This window comes from Solea solea, chromosome 19, assembly GCF_958295425.1.
Source record: "Solea solea chromosome 19, fSolSol10.1, whole genome shotgun sequence".
NCBI classification, from domain to species: Eukaryota; Metazoa; Chordata; class Actinopteri; order Pleuronectiformes; family Soleidae; genus Solea; species Solea solea.
The window spans coordinates 16,857,912-16,878,166 of record NC_081152.1 but is presented as its reverse complement, the minus strand read 5'-3'; the positions used below and the strand labels follow the sequence as shown (position 1 = coordinate 16,878,166).

The 20,255-nt window shown below is 41.8% G+C and overlaps 1 protein-coding gene across 1 annotated transcript in view; it reads left to right on the top strand.

The window, feature by feature from the left end:
* The window catches only part of cntfr (ciliary neurotrophic factor receptor), a 224,248-nt gene that overhangs the window by 92,683 nt on the left and 111,310 nt on the right, over nt 1–20,255 (top strand). The window lies entirely within an intron of this gene.

The following is a 20,255-nucleotide window of genomic DNA, read 5'->3' as shown; positions in this document are numbered from 1 at the left end:
GAGAGAAATGTTCTAGTCCTAACGATACCTTACATTTTCAATACCATGGTATATATACATTGAGCTCAGTTGTCAGTCTATCTTCAGAGTGGCACCAGGTGTGGCTCAGGGTTTGCCTGAAGGTTTGACATGTTGTGCGTTCAGGGACGGTCTTCTCCATACATTGGATGGAGCAAGTGCATGTTTGAGTTACTGTTTCTACTGTTTTCTAGACATTTCAAACCGGTCCGGTCATTCTCCTGTGACCGCTGGCGTCAACAAAGCATTTCCAACCAAAGAACTGCATTCTCTGTAAACTCTAGCCAGGGCTGTGCATGAAATACAGTCTCTGAAATAGTTATGTATCAAAACACCAGCTTGTCTAGCGTCAACAAGCATGCCACATTCATTCAAAGTCACTTAAATCTCTTTTTTTCCCTCATTCCAAGCATTGGGTCATCTTGACCGTGGGTTAGGGTTAGCCAATGTGATTGACTGGTTAGATATTTGTGTTAAAAAGATGAGATAGATAAGATAATATAATTGTACGATGGTTTTATTTGCCACATACGCAATCATACACAGTGCAATGTGCAGTGAAATTTGTAGTTCCTGCTATCAAGAGAATACAAATTAAAATTACATATGAAGAAAAAAAGTAAACACCATTATTAGACACAATTAAAACGCCTCGTTATAAAGTGTCCAGTGTATAAAAATTAAAGTGTACGGTATCTAAAACTGTACAATAAGCAATGTTCCTAATAAAATGGCCAGTGAAAAAAGAAGGAAAACTTACCCGTGATCAAGTTGGAATTCTCTTTTTTTCCCCCTCATTCACAAACAGGGAAACAATAGGTGAGCCAATCAGCTTGTAACCCCCCGACGCATTGTGATAATATTGTGCCGACATTGCCAAGGCTACCTCCATAACAAATAAGGATTCAACAAAGAAGCCAGTCAGGTCAACTGATGATCATGAGCATGTTTCAAATGATTTGTGTGTTGAGGTTTTGAGTAGGGAAGAAAAAAAAAAAAGAAGAAGAAGGTGGAGCTGAAAAAGACCCACATAATGCAGCTCTTCTGAGAGTTCACAGAGAATGCACGACTATAAATTACACTTTCTGTGTGTGTGTGTGTGTGAGGGAGTCAATTTGTCACTTGGCTCTTGGTAAAGAGTGGCCTTGGCTTGTTAACCAATGAGGGAGCACTGTTCAAGTCAGCTCACCCAAAGAAAGAGTCCAAGGAAGTCAATAAGTCCCCAGTGACGCAAAGCACCATGTCACGAGGGTCTCACACACACACACACACACACACGAGCAAACACATGTACCAACTGTGCAGAAAAGTCTTAGGAAACAGGAATGTTTGTCTTTGGAGATGAGGTGAAAGCAGCAAAGAAGTTTAGTGAAAGAGTGATATGTAAAATAAAAATAAAAGTAAAGTAGGAGAATAGTTGTGGGGACTGGAAGAAATAGTGGAAATAGGAAAATGATGGGAGGGAAATGGAAACAGACAGATGGACAAATTGAAAATGAAACTCAGGAGGAATTATAATTGAGGTCTGATGGAAAAGAGTTTGGGACTAAAAGACTTTTTGTTCCAAATGGGATGCCGTGTGTGTGTGGAAGGTGAATTTATTTATCCTATTTCCTCTAGAAAAGTTATGTTAAAATGACGTGGAACTCTATAAAACTGACTTAATACGTGACATCTTATATTTTATGTGAAACACAGCGGCTAGTCCATCGTCAGCCGTCAATCAATCTTTCATTTTGTGCTCCTTTTTTTTTATTTTAAGAAAAGGAAGAGAAAGGGAGTTAACAGAGAGAGGTGAAAAGGCAGCACTTCAGCGATTCACATCCGCACAGGGAGGAATAAATAACATGCACGGAAGGCAAAAAAAGAGCTGACTGTTTTGTCTTTGAAACAAACAAACGTGTGGGTGCGTGCGTGTGTGTGTTTTCTCACTTACAAATACTGTTTAACACAAATACCTCGACATGAAAAGCCATCATAACACAGAGGCAGAAGCACATATCACTCACGGTGTCTCCAGATGTAGCTTTGCCCCACAAGTCAAACACACACACACACACACACATCTGTCTGTGCCTTATTTCTCTGACAAATTGCACTCGGCTCTTTGACTGACAGAGTTTCCCAGGAGTAGGCTGTGCCCTGCTTGGCAGTGTTTCACACGTTCACAATGGCATTAAAAGAGATGAATACCTACAGACACACATACACACATATCAACTACAAAGGGATGGAACGTGAACATGAAATAACACACTCCGTGAGTCGATCTGTACAACATGCACACGTTTGTGAGAAAGAGAGTGTACGGAACGCCGTCATCACTGACGGCAGCGTGTTCAGCAAAGACGTTGAATGAGGAACACTGGGAGAAAACACACACACAGGCACGGTGGTCGATGATGAGAAGATGAAGACCTGGAGACATGACGGGAGGTAGACAGATACAGACGACTAGGGATGGGACTGAGGGACAAGAACGCCAAACATGGCAACTCCTTCAGCTCATTCAGGACGATGTAGCTGAAGAAAGTTTAAGTTAATACTGAGAAGGCAAGATGTGACCAGTTTCAGTGCCTTTATTTTAAGAGTAGTTGAAAAAGGTTCTCCAGGGTTCTCCGAGATCTCCATGCTTCTCTAGGTTCTCTGGTTCCGTCCCACATGTCCAAAAACATGCAGAGGTTAATTGCTCATAGGTGAGCACTGTTGCCTCACAGCAAGAAGGTTGCTGATTTGGACCTTTATGTGTCCAGCTTACATGTTCTTCAGGTTCTCCAGGGTTCTCCAGGGTTCTCTAGGTTCTCTGGTTTCGCCCCACATGTCCAAAAACATGCAGAGGTTAATTGCTCATCAGTGAGCAACTGTTGCCTCACAGCAAGAAGGTTGCTGGTTTGGAACTTTATGCGTCCAGCTTGCATGTTCTCCAGGGTTCTCTGGGTTCTCTGGGCTCTCTGGTTCCGTCCCACATGTCCAAAAACATGCAGAGGGTAATTGCTCAAAGGTTTGAGTGAATGACTGTTCGTCTCTATATGTTGGCCCTGCGCTTATGTCAGCTGGGATTGGCACCAGCAGCCCCCCGTGACCCCTGATGTGACGGATAAAGTGGTATACGATGAACGAATGAATATGAGCAGAAGACCAGAGGAGAAAAAAGATATTGAATAAAATAAAGAAATATACCGGTAGTTAGAAACGTATTATTTTTTAACGTAATTATTTCTGCCAGTACTCAACAACAAGAAGACCTTCACCTTCACGTATAAAAAAAACCAACTATGCTTATGAAACTGAGGAAAGTGCATCAAGTTTATTTCCATTCTGCTTTTGTGTTGCCTGGAGAGGAAAACATCTTGATGGAAGTTGCAGCATAAAGGAAACATCTCTTGACTCAACAAAGGGGGAAAGAGAAAATAATTGAAAGCTAAACCGCACAGAGAAACGAGTGTGAGTCAGAGATCACGCCAATCACGCGTCCTTGAACAAGAATTAGATCTTTGCCTGTCGCTGCAAAACAGACGATGGGAGGGAGAAGAATGGCAGGGAGGAAAAAAAAAATTGCGAGAGTTGAAAAGACACGAAAGAGTAATGAGGGAAGATATATAAGCAGAGATAATAAAACGTGGCTGAGTCAGAGAGGTTTAATCCTGATCACAGGCAGTTGTTCAAGATGCTGAATCCTTATGAAAAGTTACAACTCGGGACTAACCTCGGCATAAACCTGAGTGCAGAGAGCAATAGCCAGGCCATGGATTCCCTTGAATATTTAGAGCTTTTAGCATCGACGGTAACAACTGTCTCCCTGCTGTCCTCGACATGTCGTATCTGCTCTGCTGAACCTGACCTCTGCACGACGTTCTCCTGAGGTGAGGAGGTGCACCAGCATTTGCTCGCCGCGAGGCCTGGAGTCATCGTGGAAATGATAACAGCCACTGAGGAGGAAGACGGGTTGTGTTTCAGTGGTGAGACCGTTTAGAAGGCTCCTTCAAATGTGTCCTTCCGCTTCCTCTGGAGGATGCAGCCCCCCCCCCTTTGTTGAGACACATTGCTTTGAATAGAATTCCACGTCCTACTTTAATATAGTTTTAGGATAAAAGCGTTGAGGCGTGCCAAATGTGGTCCCACACAAGAACTCGCGATGGAAGACAGGACAATACACATGGCAGGAAGCCCAGTTATAGACATTAATAAACAATTCTAAGCTAAATCATCATGATGGCTGTGACTCACCTTGCAGCAAACAGTGATCTACCTCACTTTGGACGTATTCCGACTGTGCACGTCTTTCAGATTTTGTCTTAACGTCTTGAACGTCAACTGCCAAACCTTCGAAAAGTGTCACATTTGCCCGTCGAGGTGATAGCTTCATTTTGTGTTTTTGAAAGACGAAGGATTAATTAAACGACCGATGGCTCCCCGGACAAGACACTTAAACCCAATTTCCCTTGTTGTCGCTGTGCCAGCAGCTTAAACGTACAGCGTGTGCTGTAAATACAGATCATTTACTACATTGTACTTTTTCCAAACACACTGGCCCAGTAAGAAACTCAATCACAAAAACCTCACATACGTCTCTTTCTATTCCTTCTCCTCACTTTTCCCTTATTTTTTTTTTTACTTCACCTTCCGTTATATCTTACTTTTATTTTCGAGGTACACCACACAGTCCCCGAGCAATTCAAGGCCGTTAAACATTAACGCCTTTGTTTTACTCAAACATTATAACATTAAATGCAATTTATTTTTCCCTGCACTGGAGTAAATGTTGTATTTTCTTTATATAGCAAACCGTGCAGTTGCTTCCACATCGCCATCTCCATCCACCTTGTAGTGTGTGTGTGTGAATGTGGTGACATCATGCTGTTGACTGAGAGAGAGCATGTTATTTATTGGAGTCCATATCCTGATTGAGAGACGTGAGTGCGTTTCCACTCATAATCATTCCTTCCATCTCTCCCTCTCCTTCCATCTGTCTCTTTATGCCTCTCAGTTTCCCCCTCCTTCCTTCCCTTTCATCCACACTTGTTGTTCATTTTTTTTTCTTTCTTCATCTCCCCAAACCTGACCCCTCCCTCCCTCCCTCCCTTCTTAATTATTTTTATTACTTCCTCTCTGGGGATGTTTGGCCCTCTTTACACCATGTCTATCTCCACCTCCTCTCTCATCCTTTTATCCATCACCCAAACGGTCAACAGTAGATTTATTGGCCATGACATCATTTGTCGCTGACGCTGCGCCGCCGTCACTGAACGTTTTTATTTATTTATTTTTTTTCCCCTTCCTTCCCTGCGTTTCCTCTCCGGCTTCTTTACCTCACATCGATTCCATGTAATTACTGTGGACAGAGGAGGGCGAGTGCAAGAGAGACACAGATCAGGAACTAGAATGTCAGAGGGGAAGGGAGCGAGGGAGAGACAGTAGTAAGTGGTTAATGCTGATACTAATTCAATGGTATTACAGCTGTCAAAGCTGCAGTCGAATCATGAGGAAATAAATGCTGCTTCGACTCTCCCGACATGTCTGGGCTTAACATTATAGCTTTATTTATCCACACCCTTGTTAAAATGTCTGATCCAATCTCCCCTGCCATGCATTACAACCACATCTAATGTACACAATTTGATTAATAAGCGTCAATAATCGCAGAATGGAGGCTGAAAAAAAAATACTCTTTTAGATTTATATCAATTGCCCTATTCATACATACATACATAGTAAAACGAAAACTGTCCATAAGTATAGAGTAAGAAAGTTCAACACACTCACACACGCATGCAACAAAAGCATCTGGTTTCAATAACAACACATACTAGAGTATGGCGGGAGTGTCAAGTTAATGGATGGTAATTTGCAACGCTCGGGCCAAAAATTTAAAAATCTCATGACTCAGAGTCATGAAAAAATTAGCTGCCGCTCGTCATTTTGTGAATATGTGCACACTCCGGAGTGCAAAAGACAAATCCAGACGACTTAATGTCATCCATTATTCATGGGATTCAAGCGAACTCCGATGTGTCATCAGAGAAAACAGACAGCCGTTCTGAATTATTAAATAATCAGAACACAAACAAAAAAAAAAGAATGTATGTCTTGTGTGTCTGTTTGCTTGTATGTGCTGGCGGGGGAGCCTTGTTTGCTCTCATTATCCTGAGTAGCACTCAGCGTAATCAGTGTTTCCTGTTTGGTATTAAATTCAAGCTGGAGCTCAACCAATTGATTGGCAGACGGATTACAGCGTTGACTGACTGGGTGATCGGCAGGTAGGCGGAGTATAGTCGTGGCCTCGTAATGCAGCGAATAAAGACAAATGTGTCTTTAGTGATACGATGATGTGTTCAATCCTGAAATTGTAATATGTGGTCAAATATATTTTGGTAGATGTGATTTTCCAATTATGTGTGTACCTTCCTACAATTTGGATTGCTTTGAGGTAATTCACCTTGTGACCAGTTGATTAGTCTGTGGCCAGCTTAATGGATGAAACGACACTTTCGGCACCTATTCGCCAACTAATCCTTGCACAGCACAACAGTTATTAGATTCTCGCTCACACACGAGCAGACGGGACGATCAACTGAGTGCCTGTCTGATTGCAGAGAGGCTGAGAAGTGATTGTTTGACACTGGTGTGGAGGTTGCCTTGTGATTGTCTGGTTCGATTATGATACTGGGTGTTAAAGGGAACATCTGATGGAGACGTTTTGTAAGTGGGGGCAATAAGTAGCATTTATTTAAGTGCTATTGTCAGGACAGTTCTAGCATGAATCTACTCTTTTCAATTAGTGATAGTACCTGGTGCTTTTTTTTAGTACCTTCTCTGGCGAGCAGAGCCGATACTAAAATGTGATGTCGACAGACTGCCGGCCACTGATTGGTCATGAGCACGACGTACGACACAAGAATTAAACTTGCCGAACTGTAGATCAGTTAAAAAGTCTTAAAAATCCTGAAAACATGTATTTATCTCCAACATGCCTGATACCAAACTGCGTCGTCGAGTCAAGTGGAGCCGAGTTGTGCTAGAACTGTATAATGGAAAAGCATCACGTGTAAAAAGTGTAATATGGGGAGGGAAGATGGAAGAGAAAAAGTATCTACAGACAGAGAATACAAGACAGTATCAAAAAGTACATAGTGTACACTGGCATGTGTGCTGGCATGTGTGCCTTTATTTACATATGAAACAGTCTAACAGTCACTAATTCTTACTCACATGGTTCAGTCCTTTTTGGAAAGGCAGAGACTCGCATACAAGTTTGTATAATTCCTCCATCCACTCATTTTGAGTTGATGATATCTAGTGAGTCCCCACACCCCTTTCTTGCTCCTCCTGGGGGATGCTGAGATGTTCCCCAGGCCAGATGAGACTTATAATTTCCCCAGTTTCTTCCCAGTCCGAACACGATTCTCTTGCTAGTTGGACGCGTCGGGGAAAACATGCAATCGACTGTGTGCAGGGAGCGTCGTGATCAGCTGCTTGAACCACCTCTACCGACTCACTTTCATGCATGTGAAGCGAGCGACTGCACTCTGAGCTACCCTGTCTCTGAGGGTAAGCTCAACCACCATGTGGAGGAAACCCATCTCAGCCACTTGAATTCACATTTTTCTTTCTTTCAGTCACCTCCCAAAGCCCAGAACCACAGGGGAGGGCTGGAACAAGCTTTCGATAGCTTTGCCTTCCAGCTCAGCTCCCTCCTGACCACAGCTGTCCGCTACAATGCCCGCCTGCCTGTCAGTCTCAAGCTCCATTTTGTCCTTACTCGGGAACAAGATTCTGAGATAGTTGAACTCTTCTACTTTGGGGCAGCAATGGGAGCAGTCCATTATTGCAGCAGAGGACCAGGACCTCAGAGGTGGAGGTGCTGAATTGCATTTAAAGGAATACTTCACCGATTTGCATTTAGCTTTGTATTACTAGAATAAGGGTAGTATTTTTGAAAAATTGTGCTTCCCAACCTTAGTCGAGAAATATCTGCGTTCCTTTTTTTGTTACGTGCCCACCAGTGACACTTGGTCCGAGGCTTGATACTGCAATGCTAATTCCACACTTTTGAGACTCGTTGGGGGGCGGGACCTCTTTCCCAGAATGTAAACAGGACCCGGGCCTTCTTGCTAACCACTACATCAACCATTGACATAGCTATTTTATCAACATTAGTGGTCGTAGCCTAATAAAGATGTAACGCATGGAAACACACTCGTCCACTTTGTCCGCCAGCCTCCATTGTCCATCTCTTAGATGATGTCACGCACTATACATTTACACACGAGACAAGAGGCAAAATGTGAAGTATGATACAAAAAGCAAATATTTGCAGAATCCATTGTTGTGAATGTTCTCTCATTGGGCCGCATAGACACAGGGTTCCCGAATATCTGATACAATCGCTCTGGTAATGGACCATTTCCAACCAATCACGGTCCCCCTATGCGGAGATATGAAATCTCGGAATCTCACTATCTGAGCTGTGTGTGTGTGTTTTTTGCGCAATGTGTGTGTGTGTGTGTGTTCATGAGTGAGTGTGTTTTTTTGTGTCATGTCCAGCTCATTTAACTCATTAATCTTTTAGGAGGGATTCCCAGTAAAGCTTTGATCAAAGCTCTCTCTCGCTCTCTCTCTCTCTCTCTCTCTCCCTCTCTCTCTCTCTCTCTCTCTCTCCCTCTCAGTGATGGCTCCTTCCCAAAAGTCAGAAGCAGTTACTCCGCATTGACATTGACATTTCAGTTCCACCGCTCGCTCAAAACCTCAGACCAAGCCGATGATTTCAAGGGCTTTGTTTACTGGTGACATTGTCGCGTTTGAGCTTGAATTCAATTTAGTGGAGGTGATTGTTATTTACACTGTGCAGCTGTTAGATAGATGCCGTGAGGATTTTATTGATGGGAGTGTGAATCTTAAGGAGTTTAAAAAAACAAACAAACAAAAAAAATAAGTCCTGTAAATCTCGGACATTGTCGGTCTATTGATGACTTGGCAAACAAGGCTTTTAGGTCACTGAAGGTTTTGCTAGCTCCCCTCGAGTTAAGTCAATTGATCTATGATCGGCAGTGTTCGGAGATCACAGACAGATGGCCTAAAAGGCTCCCTTTCAACTGCAGAGATATTAGTTTATTGACGTGTGCGCATACATTATGCATTTGTGGTTTCAGAAAGGGCAGAATATTTAATTTAAGTCTAAAACTAGCGTCAAAAAAAAAAAAAAAGAAGAATGTTTCAGTGTTAAATTGTAAGGCTTTTGAAAGTCGGTTTAATTTGACAAGACAGCCGAAACCACACTCACTGTGTAAAAGTGGCCCTAACCTCGGACCTCGCGGAATAATGGGGAGCAAAACAGAATTCAGACTATTATATTACTCATCAGCACACCAAAGGCCAGGAGAATGCAGAGTATGGATTCCCTAAAAAGCCATCCCACTCTCATTTCACCTGAGTCCTTCCTCTGAAATGGCATTTTCAAATTGGAAAAGGAACACAATACGGGAGATGTGCACAGGAACACAGATGAGCGGCGGCTTCTCTTGGCTCCGTCGTCCTCCTTCTGCTGCTGCTGCTGCTGCTTTTTTATCTCTCCGCACTACTCTGTCTTCCTTCATCAACATCCTTGTCCACCTCTCCCTCAGACACACTTTCATTAACGGGCGTTTAACGGGCCAAGATGGCTTCCTGTGATATCTGACATCCAGTGACTGAAAGTGGAAGTCTCAGAAAGAGAGTCCCCCCTGCTTTTCTGTGGGTTTTCTTCCTCCCTCTTTTAAACACACTGAGGCAGGACAATGAGCTGAAACAGTGCCGGGCCAACATTCTCCCGCATGAGTCAGTGTGAACACTCTCTCTTTTTTTTTTTTATCAAAAGAGCTAAATAATGAGACTGCTGGTGTTTGCGTGTGTTGTCTAATGCGAGTCATTTTGTGGAAATATGTTCTAATGAGGCTTACAGTGGGTCACAGCGGGCCAGTGCTTAATGACAAATAAATAGGGAACAAAGTGCTGTAATGGCTCTGGGGTCAGGTAGCATTTTGTATTTTTTTTTTTTTTTCGGCTGCTTTATACCGCAGACATCCAATGGCATGGCGGCAGCTCATTGCATTCAGGCAAGACGACCTGCTGAAGTTAAACGCTGGTGCCAAAACTGCTGATCGACCTCGCGCTTTGTGTGCACGGCCGCGTAGTTTACTGAGAGTGGTTTGAAAAGGTTATCCGAGGTCAGAGCAGAACGACCAGACTGGTTATTATAGTAGAAAAAAAGCAACAGTAAGTAAGCACTTGTTATGATCATGGTTTGCTGAACAGATCTTGTGCCTCTCCTGTACCTAATAAAGAGGCCACTGAGCGTATTCTACTCCTTAAACACATGGCGGTGCCTCAATTATAAGCTGTTTTGTTTTACTGTAAGGATGAGGGCAGCATGTGTGTGTTGGTAAAGAAATGTTTCAGCCAACAGTTCAGTGACCTGACATTATCCATATTGTGTGAATATGTGTGCGCAGGTGTGTAGATAACGTCTGTTAACAGATATGTGTGACATTTCTACGTTCTTTTGTTGCGAGGCAGAGATCGGGGGCGTGGAAACATGGATGTTTTGTCTGAATGAATGTGTGTCCGTGTCTGTTTGTGGTTCACTGACCCTTCACGTGCAGCCGTTGTGTTGCCCTGATAAACTTTCCACGACTCTTATTGAGTGCAAGGGTGTCTGTGCTTCTGTTTGCGTAAAAGTCCTAGTAGGTAAATATTTGGTGAGATTAAGGAAATTTAAAGTCAACATTTGGAGGAAGTTGCACGATTGGCTCTTAGGTGTTTCAGTGGATTTTCTCATACAAATAGAAACATCAAAAACACATAGATGTCCATTCAGTTGCATAGAATCTCACATTTTATTGATACAGCTCAGGGTTTTATAGGAGTAATAGATTGTGCCGCATATACAGTAAGATGTCTTTGCCTGTTCCCCGTCTATGTGATATTTATGCACTCATCCGTTTGTGGATGGGATTTTGCAAAATAGCCGGCGTTTCTTTTTTTGTCGTTACATAAAAATAAAAAATTCAACACCATTAGAGGCAGAATTTGATTTTTTTTTTTAAAGAAATCCGCATAACAGATCAATTTATTCTAGTTATTAAAAAAGAGCTTTTCATTTGTAGATGAACAGAACGCTGCCCCCCCCCCCCCCCCCCCCCTCCCTCTATTGATTCGGGTGACCATTTGCAGGATAGATTTTCTGTTTCCGAAGCCATTTTGTTGATTCCAACCCATTAAATCTCAAGTTGCATTTTCCCCCATTCCATTTAAATCACTGAGCCCCACATACCCCCACCTCCCCCCCCCCAAATTCCTCCTGATAGACTGTTCAATAAGTTAACGTTGCCAGGAACCCTAATGTAATTCCAGCAAGTGTGAGCTTAGATTTTTGGCTAATGTTGCTCTGCAATAAAACTTTCTTCCAAAGACACAGAGAGTGAATCATCAGCCGCTTTAAAAGGGGTCCCGGACCCGTCAGTGGTGCGACACTTCTATATATATACACAGTTAATTCGATCTACTGTGAACCGAGGAGGCCGTCACTGTGACGCAGTGTTGGTTTGGAACACAACAGCACAGGATGCACCTGTTAAAGTTTCAGCGTGGAATGTAAATGTTTCATTTCATTCTGACAAGCGCTCATGGAAAAACGGGACTTCTTTAACTATTGGAACTAAATAGAAATAAAATAAAATAAGAGCTGATAATATGTGTGCGTGACAGAATAGAGCCTCCAGAAATGTATTTGACATTTAACAAAAACAAAAAAACACCTATCAGGCTCAATAACATTATCCTGACCTCTTTTAACCGCGCTACAGTTTTATACGCTGCTATCAGCAGAGTCCGTCTACTGCGTTTTCAAGGACGTGAGAGTCTGTAATAAAAAAATAATAATCAATACAATATTAGTATCTTTGAGGTATTATCTGGAGTGGATTTGAGCTTTTATCATTTCTAGTGCTTCTTCTTCTTTTGTTGTTGTTGTTGCTGTTGTCTGGGAAACGCTTTATTATTATATTTTATCTTATATTACTGTCTGAAAATAACAACGGTTTGTGTCTCGTTGTTATTTGTGCTGCTCATGACTCCGTGTCGCAGCAGAAGAGTAAAGCAGACGAAAGAGCTCCCGTGTGAATGTCCAGCTTTCACAGTGTTTATTTTGGCGCGTTTGCCGACGTGAGTTTGCAAATTTACTGCCCATGTTTTTGTCAAAGGACAATCGTCTCCTTCCTCAGCTGAGGTGTGATTTCCCAGTGAAGAATGGATACACACAGAAATGTATTTGCTTCTGAAAGCTTCACACTGTTTTGTCTGTGGGGTGGTGGGTGTGTGGGGGGGGCCCTTTGACGGGACGACAACAGTCTCAGCCGTCTTTTCAAATTTAAATTCCCAAAGCTTTCTTGCTTGTCCATCACGCTCACAAAACAACCTGACTGCAGCAGCACCGGGAATGTTGAAAGTACAGGAAAGATTAGAGGATTGTGACAAGGAAACAGCGTTTTTCACATGGGGGGGAAATAGTATATATGCACGTATTATATATATATACAAAACCACGCTGACTCCTATACACAAACTCACACAAGAATGAATCACTACGATCTCCTATTGGCTGATGAATCTGTGATGCTTGTACATCAATCCAGAGTTGTTGCGCCTCACTGTGTTTGAATTTAAACACTGCTATTCTCAACTAACCGTAGCATATGACTTTGCACAAATGTTTTTTTAAGTACTAGCTGTTAACCCTTTAACACCTAAGCCTCAAAATGTCAGTCTAGGCTTTTTTTTTTGCTCATTTTAACCTTAAAAGGGCCAGAAAATGTCCTGTAACTAAGTGCTTTTGCCCATTTTTCCAGAATAACGTTCAATATCTGGCAGTAAAATAGTGTATTAATAATTTAAAATGAAGAAAAGCAGAAAGTAACTCCGTAATTTTACATGAACATCAGATTTTGCATGTTAAATTTGAAATTTGAACATTATAAAACATTTAAAATAACATTTGTTTGAGTTTTTAGCTCACAGTTCAAAAACAGGCCCAAAAATGGAAACTATGTACAGTACAGACATTTTTCACAACTTTTTCCCAGCGACAAAGACGATAATATGCCGGCTTCCTGCACCAGCGCAAGTAAAATTACCGTAGTAACCACACATTGGCTTTGACGTGCAACTTCTCAGCTTTTCGCGTTATTACGGAAATGTAAAGTTTCGTCTGCAATCAATCGGTGTTAATAACCTAATTTTGTTTTGTCGATCTACTTATTTTCTAAGAAAAATGTCAAAAACGGCTAAAGTGGAAGGCTGGAATCCCTTAAAATGCATGGAAAACAAATTCAGCATAAGTGCTTTTCTACTGACAGTTGTTTTTGTTTTTTTTTGTATGGCAGTGTGTGCTGAGTTTTCAGTGCCTCTTGCATTTCATGCAAGTGGCCTCATGGCCTAATGGTTTGGGAGATTGTTCCATTACTAATAGATAACAGGCTGGCTCGGTACAATAACCACATGCCCTTAAGCAAGTCACTGAAGCCCAGTTTGCTCCATCACTGTCAGACCTGCAGCTGTGGCGGTGTGTGCCTTGGGACACGGCATTGCATAATCCACCAGGACTAACAGGTCATTATGCAGCGTAATGTCCTGCCATAGTCTACGGTGGCCTGCCATGGCACCGTGATGGGGTATCTCATTTAGGCGCCGTCAAATGGGCAATAGCATCTACAGATGTGAGGTGCAAGGGATTTAAGGCTGGAGCTAAGTGGATGATTTGCCAGGGGACGACTGAGCAATTATAATGCAGTTACAGCGATCCAAATAAGTAATAACGACAATAACAATAACACTAAAAATGAAGGAGAGGAATCTCGCAACAGCAGTCAAGTTCGGTTTCATTTTAAAAATGGAGTTAAAGTTCGAGTGTGGAAGGAAACGACAGCAACTCTGGCTTGTTGTAGAAACATCTGGAATAGAATAGAAAAGCTTTTATTGTCATTGTACTGTGTGGGTCCAACGGAAGTGAGAATATTAACAAGAAAACAAACATGAATAAAGGATGATATACAGGAATACACCAGAAACAAAAGAATTCTCTTAAAATGGAGAACAGGATGCAAACTTTTAAAGTATAAAATGCAACTGAATGTAGACAGAAAGCTGTAACTGTTGCTGGTACCGTGTGCAAGAGTGCAACTAGGAATATAAAGCAAAGCGAAGGCCTTGCCTAAAGTGTGTTTAAAAGTCTTATTGTAAGCGTACAACAAACAAATTCAGTTGTTTGGTTGTATTCACATTTTTCACCATTGAACCTCCTACGTGTTACAAATTGGACCATTAAAGGTTTGGTTTATATGTTTTTATTCCAGTTACAAAGACTGAAATACTGCCCTTTACACTGTAAAAACCAATGTAGTATTTCAACCTTCAAAAAAAAACAGACAATATAGTGCAAACATATACAAGGTAATAATGTAGATATTGAAGAAATCCATGTGCGGACAACGCAACACAACCACGTTTCAAATTCTCACTTGGTACATGCAATATCGGCAACATCACAGTGAGTGTGACATATTCCTTTAGCAGGAGAACATGAAGTCTAGTCTGTCAAATCGGTAACACGGCACATTTATCACAGCGGCTTACACACACACACCCACAGCTCAGGTAATCTAGCAGCAGAAGCATTAAACCTTGGGGCTGAAGTTTTCGACACCTTTTTCACACTTAAACACACACCTACACCCGTACGCGCACACACACACACACACTGACGCACACGTAAGGAAAGACCTATGTGCTGAGACATGTGCTGTGCACACGGTGATGAATTGAGACGAGGTTGTTCCATCACTCAAGTACACTGCAAAAGTGCCTTTCTAATCTCACAAATGTGTGTGTGTGTGTTCTTGTATTTGCACTTCTATAGGACCTTTTCTAGCATAACCACTGACCTTGTGAGGACCGTTAGTAGTAGTAGCCATTTCTGAGGAGCTGGTTAAATTTATGGCTCAGATTTGGATTATGGTATATAAATGTTACGTTTAGTTGTGATGTTTTGTTTTTGAAGTGTCCTCAAAAGAATAGCTTCACAGACCTGTGTGTGTGTGGGTGTTCTTGTATTTGCACTTCTAGAGGACCTTTTCTAGTATAACCACTGACCTTGTGAGGACCGTTAGTAGTAGTAGCCATTTCTGAGGAGCTGGTTAAGTTTATGGCTCAGATATGGATTATGGTGAGGTGAAGCTGTCCAGGTGTAATCTGTAAATGGTTACATTTAGTTGTGATGTTTTGTTTTTGCAGTGTCCTCAAAAGTGTGTGTGTCTTTGTGCTGCTCGGCACTGTTTCTAAAAGGTTAAGTCTAATCCTAAACCAACAATCCAATGTGTTTTTGTACACACGGTGCATTATGAGAAGGATTCATTACACGAGGAACATGTTTGAACTGAACAACAAGACGAGCACACTTTTATTGTCTCCTGCTTGTATCAACATATGGTGTCACCTCAAGGTTTAGTGGAATCACATTTGAATTTAAGGCCAGAAGAATCTCGCTCTCTGTAGGTGAAGCCTAGCCTTGGTCATCCATGTATGCGTAAGGGGTTCAGGTTTCTTATCATAGTGAGCCAGCACTGCTGAAATCCTCTCCCTCTACACACAACAGACTCAAAAGAAGCTAGTTTCCGTTTGGACTGTAGGACTCTGGTACATCTTATCAGTATTGTACCTACATATTTGATTAGGTGCATGCAATGTTGATTTTCCCTCAGCAAAACTGGAGCCAAGCAATTAACCATTTTCAAATCGCAGTTCAATACGATTTAAAAGCCAGTGGCCAAGAGGAAAGGAATCGGTCTCGTAACCGGAGGGTCATCGGTTGAACTCGCAGGACAGGTCAAGGACTTGGGTGCCCCTGAGCAAGGTACCCAACCCCCCCCCATTGCTCCCCAGGCGCAGATAAATGCTGCTCACTGCTCCTGCGCCTGGTTTGTATGGATTGAACGCTAATCGCTAATTGGTGTGTGTGTGCAAATGAAGCTAATTCTAATGATCGAATGATACATTAGAGTATATACTAGTTAATACATGTGATGGTGTTGTTTATACATCTAAAACACTGCAAATATTGGAACTCAAGCTTGATTTAAGACAACTGTGCAAAAGTCTTAAGGCACCGTTAGGTCTGTTGGTTTAGCGATCCTATGACAATGACAATATTATAGACACTATCATTATTTTCCAATTACATTTCAACAAATATCTGCTGTGAAAAAGGTCTGTGACGCGGGGTTTCTTCAAGACAAGCCTGAGCATAACATACAGTACACGTGTTTTATGAGTTAACCCTTAGAACACAGAGTGTTTCGGCTGCTTTCTTCCATGACTATGTTAAAACATATATACAGAGGCGACAAGAATGTGCAATATAGAGTGTCTTATATCCTTTTTCCAGCACAACATAGGCAATCTGATGAAAAAAAAAGTAATTTCAAGTCCTCAAAATCGTATTGAATTTGCGAAATTTGGAAATATGTCAAAGAGAATGAGAAATGATAATTTTCTGACAATTAGACTTGTGCATCCTTTCTAAAATGTCACCGTGAACAAGATCTGTGTGTCTGCACTTATATTATTGCGTTGTGTACATAAAAAGAGACAAACGTTCTCCTTCATTGTCAAGTCTGAGTCACAACGTGGGCACAGGGTACAATATTAACGTGGCTCCAGCTTCACTGCCCTCCTATTGATTCTTCTCTCTTTTTTGTCAGTCTGACTACTGTCTGATGTTTGTCTGCCCTGATCGTTGCCTGGACACTTATGTTTTCTGCAGTGTCCGTGGGCTCGTGTGTTGTGTGACGATCACAATGTTTTTTTTTTGGTTAGTTAAAGGTCCAGTGTGCAAATTTGAGGTGGAATTATCGGCTTTCTTTTTTTTTTTTTTTATCATTTTGGACTGCCATATTGTTACAATAGCCCACAAAAGATAAACCTGGAAGAGAAGTGTGAGGTGAGGTGATATTCAGCTGCAAAATGCAACTTTGTGCTGTCGTCATCGTCATCCACATATGACATATGAGCTGCAACTAACGATTATTTTCACAATCGATTAATTTGTCAATTATTTTCATGATTAATTGAGTAAAAATGCTCAGAAAACCTTAAAAAATGTGGATCCAGTTTTTGTCAAACCTGGAAATTATGATGTTTTCTAACGTCTTGTTTTGTCCACAAACCAAAGTGATTCACTTTAAATGATTTATTTGTTGTACGGAGCAAACAAATTAAGACAATATTCACATTTAAGAAGCTAAAACAATCCGAAATCTTGTTTTAATCATGTAAAAAGCTTCAAACCAATCAAATAATTATTTCAGCTCTAGAAACAATTCATCACTGCTTCATTTTAGTATAAAGAAAACAACATGTGGAACCTTGAAATCTTATCATGACGTAAAAGGTCAAAAGGTTTTGTTGTCTCAACGTTCTGAAAACCCAAGAGTTAAAAAGCTGTTTTGTGGCGCTCAGAAGCTAAAACATGGACACACACAGTCACAGAACATGTGTCAAGAAAAAATGGTTCCACACATTTTGGAAACAGCTGTTATGGCACAAGAGCGCACTCCCCACCTGCTTCATGCACAACAACAGTTTTTCCCCCCGTCGTCTCCCATTTCTCCCACATTTCAACATGCGCTTCATCTGCTGCCACCTTTGCCACTTCCTCCATCCTTTTCTTCTCCTCTCATGCAACATATTCTTTTTCCCTAAAGCAGCGTTAGTGGGGGTCCTTGAGGAGAAAGGTGCCAGGTTTAATCCCTGACGCTCTCTCTCACACACACACACACACACACACACACACCTCAGCAAACGCAGCGACAGAAACGACACAGAGGAGTGCAGACTTTTCAGAACGACACCTCCGGGTGTGTAATTTCTCAACTTTTGAGCAAAACGATCAGCCTGGGACTCTGTCTGTATCGCAGCCAAAGTGCTAATGGCTCTATTTAACTGTCGGTGGCCATAATAGAAACAGAACAAATGCTGTTTATACTACAGGGAAGAGTCTCTTCAAGAGCAGTGCCAGGATTGAGGTGATAAAGATCTGAGTGATACCATTTATGCCTGTAATCTAATAACTTGGCACTTCTGGTGTCTATTGATCATTTAATATTTGGCAGGTTTGACTTATATAAAGTCCTATTTATATACTCTGTTGTGATAATAAGTGTTAAAGTTGCTTCAATTCAGTCGTAATAGCCATTACTGTACGATTCAGTTTATATACGACTTGTGATATCATGTCATACTATTTTATTTTCCTTTTTTTTTTTCCCCCAGTTTTGAATGAAATGCTCATTAGTCAACGTCAGCCTTTTCATTGCGTTCGCTGCTGCCAGTAGTGGAGATGGTAGAACATGCGGGCTCATGTGTGCTCGGGGAGAATGTACATGTTGAATTACCCTTCATTCAACAAGCATCCGAGACATGAACGCTCCTGTCCGTGACACATGTACGCTCATGCCTCTTCCAAATACTGGGATACAGTGTGCACATGCTTTTCTGTGCATGCTTTGAAATGGACACATGGGAAACACGGTGCTTTGTTTTTCTGTATTTTTTTGTTTAGATTGTGTTTATAATCGTGGTTGGGAAAGAAAATAAATAAATCAATAACCTCATGTCATCACTTGTGCTGCCCCAAACTTTGCAAGGTGTGATATACTGTAGCAGGTAGAAGCCACATCATAAAGGGCTCTGGCTCTGTGTGCACCTAAGTGAACTGGTGTCTCACTGCAGCGACCAGAGTTTTATTTACCTGAATTATTTACCTAATGTCTCCCTGAGACGATTCAGACGTGGGGCTGTGAGGTGAATCCAGTGGTGCACTGCAGTGCTTCTTTCCAAGCAGGTGTTTTCAAGTTTAAACCTCTCCAATTCTCTCATGATCGTCAAGATAATGAGGCCGTCTGGATTTATATTGATTTTTTGGTTGTAGAATTGTGAAAAAATGTTCAAGGAGTGAGCGTTTTTTCGATATCTGGCGGTTATTCAACCGTTTAGGAATTACGGTACTGAGAAGCTGGTGAATCTCGTCTGTGACTGGACGGTCGTTGTGCGCAACGCCGGAGGTTCTACCGTAATGACATGTATATGGGCGCAAAGCTCTATTTCTCTGCTTTCTGGCATCCATCCATCCGTCTTCTACCGCTTTATTCTCCACATGAGGGTCGCACGTTGGGAGCTGTGCCAATCTCAGTTGACAAAGGGCGAAAGGCGGGTGTCACAGATTACCAGTCCATGGTTTTTTGGAATTTTCTAGATGTCACAAACGGACTAGGAGTCACGGTAACGTGAAGTACACCCGCCAAATGTCACAGAAGAGTTAACTCATCACACTTAACTCTCTGTATGACAAACAGTTCTTTGTGACTTATTATTTCAACCAGTTTAATCTTAATCTCAATGCCGATTGGCTTTCAGGACATTGCTTCTTGCTAATTTCCACTCAGATTTTAATATTTTCCACTTGAGACGATTCCTAGCTCATTAGCCTGTGGTGTAAATGCACAATTACATGTTTTCTACAGTAGTGAAAGCCTCTACGGGTGCAGGAAATCAACAGGTGCGTTTCTGCGCGTCGCTCCCCCGAACTGCTGCAAAAATCCCCACGGATGAAACTTCTTACGTTGTTTCGATTCCTCCCCAGTGTTTCCTGTTGAAAGCATTTCACACACACACACACACTTGTTGGAAGTGTGTGTCAATCCAAGATGGAACATCTTGGATTGATTTAAAAACTCCTAATAATTCCCTTTGAAGTGCTGGTTCATCTCTTCTTCTTCTTCCCTGTTGTCTGCATCCACAAAAAAACAGGTTGCCATGGCAACAGCTGTGCACTTCATCTGCTTGTTAAAGAGTGTGGCCAAAGCAACACCTGGAGCACAGCATATTTAATTAGGACACAGGTAGACGTGCGCTATCACCGTCAGGATGTTTTGATTAATTACTCATCACGAGGAGGATCAGGTGCTGCAGTATCACACTAAACAGAGTGTGTTATTCCCTACACACAATAAATTAAATGTTTATTTAAGTTAATGAGCTGGATAAACAGAAATGTGCTGATGGAGGAGAGGGCGATGGTTAAGTTTTCAAGAGGAAAACAGAAGGTAGAAGGGATGGGAAACATCTCTTCTTTGGTTCTGTGTGTGTGTGTG